We start from the raw sequence: 6,680 nt of genomic DNA, 5'->3' as shown, positions 1-6,680 counted from the left end.
TTTGTGTGGTTATATAACATGTAAAGCCAAAATCATAGGAAAAACTGTTACGATTCTTTCAAGAAAAAAAAATTCAGAATACATAAGCTATACCGCACCTTTTGCACAACTCCAAAGGTTTCAGTATAGTAGAATATAACGTTACTGTAGTGGCAACCCTCAAGTTTTCAGTATAAGGTCTGTTCGTTTCAACCCTCAAATTACAAGGTAGCGACTTAAAAATTAGTATCGCTAAAACTAAACCAACAACAGATTAAGAAAACGTGAACTTGCATGATTAAACGAACTAGACCATAGTCTAATCAAATTTTTGAAATTGCATGATTAAAAGACTTTTAAAAATGATTTACAATTGTAATCTATGTATTTTCTAAGGTAAAACAGGGAGGTTTGTCCAAAAAAAAAAAAGGTAAAACAGGGAGAAGTAAAATTAAGGCAATTCTTGACATGAAGTATACTTTACTGGTGATTGATTTTACTATATTTAAGAGTTATATAGATGAAAGCAACATGTAATTCTGTTACTAGATTTATGCATCTATCTACACATAGTGTACGATATATATATGTGTGGTATAAAAGATAAATTGTTTATTAATATACATAAATTGTGAATTCACATTTTTTGTTTTATATTTTACGGATAAAATATTTTCGATTGGAAGAGAAAAAATCAAAAAGGTAATTTTATTTCTTGATCGTAAAGACCAGCTAATTTTTTTTTTGACCCATTGGATCCTGGTCAAATAAACTTGTGGATCTTTGTTTACATATTACAAAATAATTAAAATTAAATCAACAACTTGATAAGTAGCTAATATTTATGAAAGTCGTTTTAAAAGTGTTCATAACTAATCAGATTATTAATATTGATAATGTATATATGGAAACTTATTTAATTTTGGTAGTATATTATTTGATATTTCTAAAACGACCATCTAATTTAATATATATAGGGAAGGAAACATGTATTTCGGAAAATAAATATATTATCTAAACTATTCTGGATAAAATATGAGGATGAAAATTTTGGGTAACAGGGATTGTAGACATAACATTTACTTATGTGGAGTACATGGGACGGTTTTTTTTGTGGGTCAATATAATTTAATTTACTACAGGGCAGACATAGCAGACAAGTGTAACCTACTTGACAACTTTATTTAGCTCATCCGGTTCATGATTTTTTTGGTGTTTTAACTGGTTTGATGGTTACCGAATTTGACAGAATTCTAGCTGATCACTAATCCAGATCACAATCAATCCGGGTTCGCTATCATGTTGATTCAAAATTTATGGTGAAGCAATAACAATATTAAGAAAGCTACCCAATATAAATTTATGTTCTAAATGTCATATCAAGTAAATATATCTACCAATAAAATGTCGTATATACAATTCTGAATCTCTTACATATTTTCTTATTTATTTGACTAAAATATAAGATCTCAAATAGTTAAAATATTATTAAAACCTTAGTTATGCGATGGAAAAAACTTAATATATACAGGATGAGACACATGTTCTGTCCCAAAATAAATATACTGTTTACTCTGGCTACTTTTTTTTAATGTAGTTGTCTTTATTGATAACATAAACAAATTCGATCATTCTTTTTTTTTCTAAACCGAAAGTAGAGTTTGGATCTTAAATATTAATAACATTCTTAAAAAATAGTTTACAAACATGTTAGTAAACTTAGCTTTTGAAATCAATCCCGCACGTACGTGCGGGTCTGAATCTAGTTAATAATTTATATTATAGTCCAACTGGAAATACGAAAAAAATGCAAAGTTCAACTATGGATATGAGAGTACAACTGGATAACTATGTATAATTATGTGTACACCAAATAACTTTTTACTAATAGCATGTTGCCTTTGGTTCATTTTACCACTGTGTGATGATTTTAAATGAATATTCCGCCGCCAAAATCTATTTTTTATTTGTTTTCACATGATCCATATTGAAATTTATTTTAATAATTCTACTACAGTTGCACCAAGTAGTTCAAGTTATACTGAAATTTTCTACCTAAGTGATCTAGTTATACATAAGACCTCACATTCACCCTAAATTCTATTAATTACAACCAAACAAATCGCAGTCCCTATGTCTCTGTTGCAACTCTTTTATCGTCTGCAAAAGCTCCATCTTCTACTACTTATAGCTTCTAAGTAGATATTATTTCTCATCTATTACTTCATTAAGCTACACTTCTTTTCTCAAACATCTCTACTATTATTACTTCATTCTTAAAGAAATACATCATTTCATAAACCAACTAGCAGTTCATACATAACACAAGTCTTGAGAGATTTGTAAAAATCTAAAGCCAACAAAAAAAATCATAAAATACCATTGCTTTCCCATAAAAGATCCAAATCATACAAAATGAACACATGACAATCATGAACTCTAGAAGAGAAGATGTAACCATCAAACCAAACCATAAACAAAACACAAAGTCATGTCCTAAACTGATCAAGTTCTCAACATGTTCAAACCAAAGGGTCCTATTGCTTTGTTTGAAGCTACATCATCTTCAAGCATATCCTCAGAAGCTTATATATATACCTAAAGAACAACAAGAAGACGGACATGAGCTATGCTGCTGAAAATATAGATGCCATTCATAATCATGCAGTAGAAAAGAAAGAAGCTTTTTTTTACCATTCCGGAGACTTTTGAAGGAGACGGACTTGCTCAAAGAAGAGAACTTTAGAGACAATAGGTGTAACTTTGCTACCAAACTCTTGTGACTTTTCCTTTCCTGTATAACTTCCTAGCAACACCAGTTTTGCCTCATCATTCATCAGACCACTCTGCAAATTCAATATACCAGTTTAAGTCATACCAATCAAACAAATACCAAGATCCTCAATTTTAGCAAATGTGAAGCTTTGTCTTTAGAGAAATGATGCAGCAGTTTATTAGCTAAACTGGCCTTCTGATACGTTCTTATTTGATCTCAGGATATCTTAATAAAAGAAGCTACTTTACCAAATGACCAAGAAGAACTGAAGGTATGATGAATGTAAGAAGGCAGCTTCTAGTTTTCCGTAGCAGAGTCCTGCAGACAGAAATGCAAATCAAGAACATCGGTATGCTTACAGACAGGTATCAAGAAAAAACATTTTATCTTCAAATGGAGAAGCAAGATTTTAAACCTTCTTTGAAAACAAGGCCTGTAAGAGCAGCGAAAAGGGGACCAACAAACCAAACAGCAGTAGGATGATCAACGACATACTGAACCAAGTTATCACCGGCTGGTCTAGCAAGGGCTGCGTAAGTGGCCAAGGAACCAACAAAACCAAGTGCCCATAAAGCTTGAAGAGTCCTCTTAATCACCGTAACATAAATATGAATAAGAAACAGAGATAGCCCTAAACCACTAGCACCAACGAAGTAAAACAAATCATGGTTTTGTTTGATTATTTCACTTAACCAAGAGTCTCCTGGTAAAAATGCAGCAGTAGAACAGCTACAAAAGATGCAGCAGCAGTGACTAGTCCTGATCTGTACAGAAGAACCTAAAATAACAAAAGGGGTCAATCTGCGTTTGGTAAAGTCACAAGCTTTCGTCAAATCTACGTTTGGTCAATCTACGTTTGATATATTCACAAATTTCAACTCTTGCTTACCAGCCTGTCATGAACTTCTTGGACGCCCAACCCCTAATGAACAAGCTTAAAGTCTGCAGAAAATAGCCAAAGCATCAGACCACAATGCTCTATGTGTATTATATCAGCTTGAAAACATGAATGACCATAAACATCACAAGACTCAAGAATCGGCAGATCCTAACAAAAACACTAGGAATGCAAATTCATACTTGACTCAATCAGGAAAGGTCAAATTTTTACAAGCTTCTGCATAATAAAGATCAAAGTTTGGCTAGTTCACACAAGTTCCAGGAAAGTGTTCTGGTGATAGATTGAATCTAGGGTAAAACAAGTTCCAAGATTCTGAACTAAGGGGAAACAGAATCGCCCAAATCTGTGAAGACTAAATCTTGAAAGGAACTAAGAGCTTACTATAAATCGAATTCAACTGTTTATTTAGCATGAATCTTGAAACGAGAAAACGAAGAACAAGATTCTAGATCATGAGATGAAACTAGACCTCGTGGCTGGATTGATGCGAAGAAGAAGAGGAAGAGGAAGAGGAAGCAGAAGAAGAAGAAGGCTTCGAAGAAGGACTATCGTCTTTGTCGCCGGAATCAGCGACGGGAACAAGCTCTCGATCTCTTTCTCGATTGGCCATCACAACCGCCGGCTTCTCGTCTCCCATCGCCGTTGAAAATCATGCGATAAGGAAATCAAGTCGGAGAGAGAGAAATGCCAGTGACCAGTGAACAAGCGGAGAGGGAAAAGGTTGAGACTTTTTTGCCGGCGACTGTTCTTTCTTCTGAGCACAAAAAAAAAAGAAGTGGCTAAGCTAACTCCAACTTGAAGCTCTCTGTCATTTTTAGTTTTTTCTCTCCTGATCTAAAAACGGATGCTAAATTACCCAAATTACTTAATGATTAATAACTAGTTGTGAACCAAAAAGATTGAAACTTTATTTGGTGGAGAAGTGAAGCTTCTTTTCTTGCATCGTAAAGGAATTTATCCAGCAGTCCATTCTTTTCTTGCAGAATCAGAGTAAAGGAGGATTTGACAAAAATCAAACAAACATCAATTCAAAAAGAAATAAAAACAAAAACAGGAAAACAAGAGCAAGAACATAAAATCTCAAGTTTTTTTTGACCAAATTTAATTATAAATGGCATAAACCGTAATAAAACACACAATTCAGGTATAAAGGTAATTTGCAAACTTTTATGTGTTATTTGAGTAAGTTGGAAATCTCAATGTGTTAGTCTAGTAATAAACCTACTTTTATGTAATATTCTAGGTAATTTCCCAAAAATTAATAATAATAAAAAATAAAAAGAATGAGAGAGAAGATTAAATCTTCAGATAAAATATCTCTGCAACAATATTTAAAGATACGGATGAAAGCAAAAGTTTATAGCTGTTTTATTCTTACAGGTGATAGATAATAAATTTAATTAAATAATAAAATAATATATATATATATATTAAAAAAAACTTTGAGACCCTTCAAAATAAAGATGACCGATAATAATACTTTTATAATTCAATGTAATGGAGTCATCTATTCCTCCTTCAAGAGAAGGTTTGAGCAATGGCGGACCCACGTAGAGCTTAGATGGGTCAACTGACCAGGTATAATGTTGAAATAACATTGTTTTGCATGTAAAGTTGTAAATTTTCAGTAGCATAGTTTGTCTTTCGTTCATAGGTTGACCTCTCCAAACCTAGGTTTGACTCCTCTTTACTGCACCAATTGTCCCTTTTCCTATTTAAAAAGCTTTTATTTTTATTTTTTTTGACCTGGGTAAATTTTTTTTCTGGATCCGCCACTGGGTTTGAGCATGCTTAGTTGCATCTTCTTGATGGAAAAGGTGCCCTATTTTAGAATCATCCCAATTAGTTGTTCGTGAGATGAATCATTTAACTTTTAAATAAAGAGTAATTAACGTGGTCCTCTTTTTATTAGAAAGATAACCATTTTCTTATGTCGTAATTATATGTGTCCTTTCTATTTTCTTATGTGCTTCTAGAGAGATTCCTTAGGGATAGTTAAACAAGTAGTGCTGTAGTACAGTATATCTTTATTGGATTCAATTAAATTATTGCAGATAGATAAAGCGACAACATTAAACATAAATAAAGTGATCACTCCATGATGGAGAACAATTTGATTTTGTATTCATAGTATAAACTTTTCTTCCTCATAATCCCTGTTTTAGAGACATTATTGCATTGAGGGGACCAAATATTGCATAATTAGCCTCGAGACTAATTGATCTCAGAACATTAATAAATTAGTAACTATATAGTAGTACTAAATTAAAGTAATAACAACGAGAGTCTTTGCTTAGGAACTTGTTCTAATATAAAGTAGAACAGGTCACCAAAAGGGAACCCTAAATGCACGAGTTAATGGGGTTTTAAAAAAAAATAATCAATTTATCTAATCTATAAAAGGCTAAAAAGGTTTAATAATACATTTAAAACTTTATAAAGAACTAAAAAAGTTAGACAAATGTCCAAAGCTTTATGTAAAATATGAGTAGAGTCTATGCAAAGCAACCTCGAGAATAAAAATCATTCGTGGACATTGGTATTTTGAACTAGTCCTCGGTCTTTGGTTTAATCGGGTTATTCTGATCGAGTTGTTTGATTTCAGGAAAATTTGGTTTTTTTAAAAACCTCACCGAATGGACCCAAAACAAAATTCGATTCTAATCGGTTCGGAAATTGATTTATTCGTGTTGGTTTTAGGAATTTAAACCTATTCCAAGAAAAAACCAATTTTTGTATTTTGGTTAAATTAAACCAAAATAAACTAAAATAGAAATTATGGAATCAAATAACTTACATTCACAAACTAATAATAGACTTAATTAATACTTCAGCATCTTTACAAACTCAAACCCGTCAAAAATTTAGGGTTTTTTACAAACACACGACAATCCAACGAAGACCGACAATGGTTTTTGGTTGTCACAGCTACCTTTGATAGATCTGATGGAGCGTTAACGTTGTAGATCTTGACAACTTTCTCAATTACTTTGGCCCCAAAAACCTCCAAATTCTATTGTGACA

The 6,680-nt window shown here is 32.3% G+C and overlaps 1 long non-coding RNA gene across 1 annotated transcript; it reads right to left on the bottom strand.

The window, feature by feature from the left end:
* On the bottom strand, positions 2,331 to 4,704 carry LOC104758091. Its single transcript, XR_762622.2, has 6 exons — positions 4,126 to 4,704; positions 3,645 to 3,697; positions 3,171 to 3,533; positions 3,004 to 3,073; positions 2,674 to 2,825; positions 2,331 to 2,577 (listed from the first exon to the last, which is right to left on the bottom strand). It is a non-coding gene; the product is annotated as an uncharacterized LOC104758091 (long non-coding RNA).

The sequence above is a fragment of the Camelina sativa genome, chromosome 17 (assembly GCF_000633955.1).
Source record: "Camelina sativa cultivar DH55 chromosome 17, Cs, whole genome shotgun sequence".
Lineage (NCBI taxonomy): Eukaryota > Viridiplantae > Streptophyta > Magnoliopsida > Brassicales > Brassicaceae > Camelina > Camelina sativa.
This window is presented reverse-complemented; position numbering and strand designations above follow the sequence as displayed.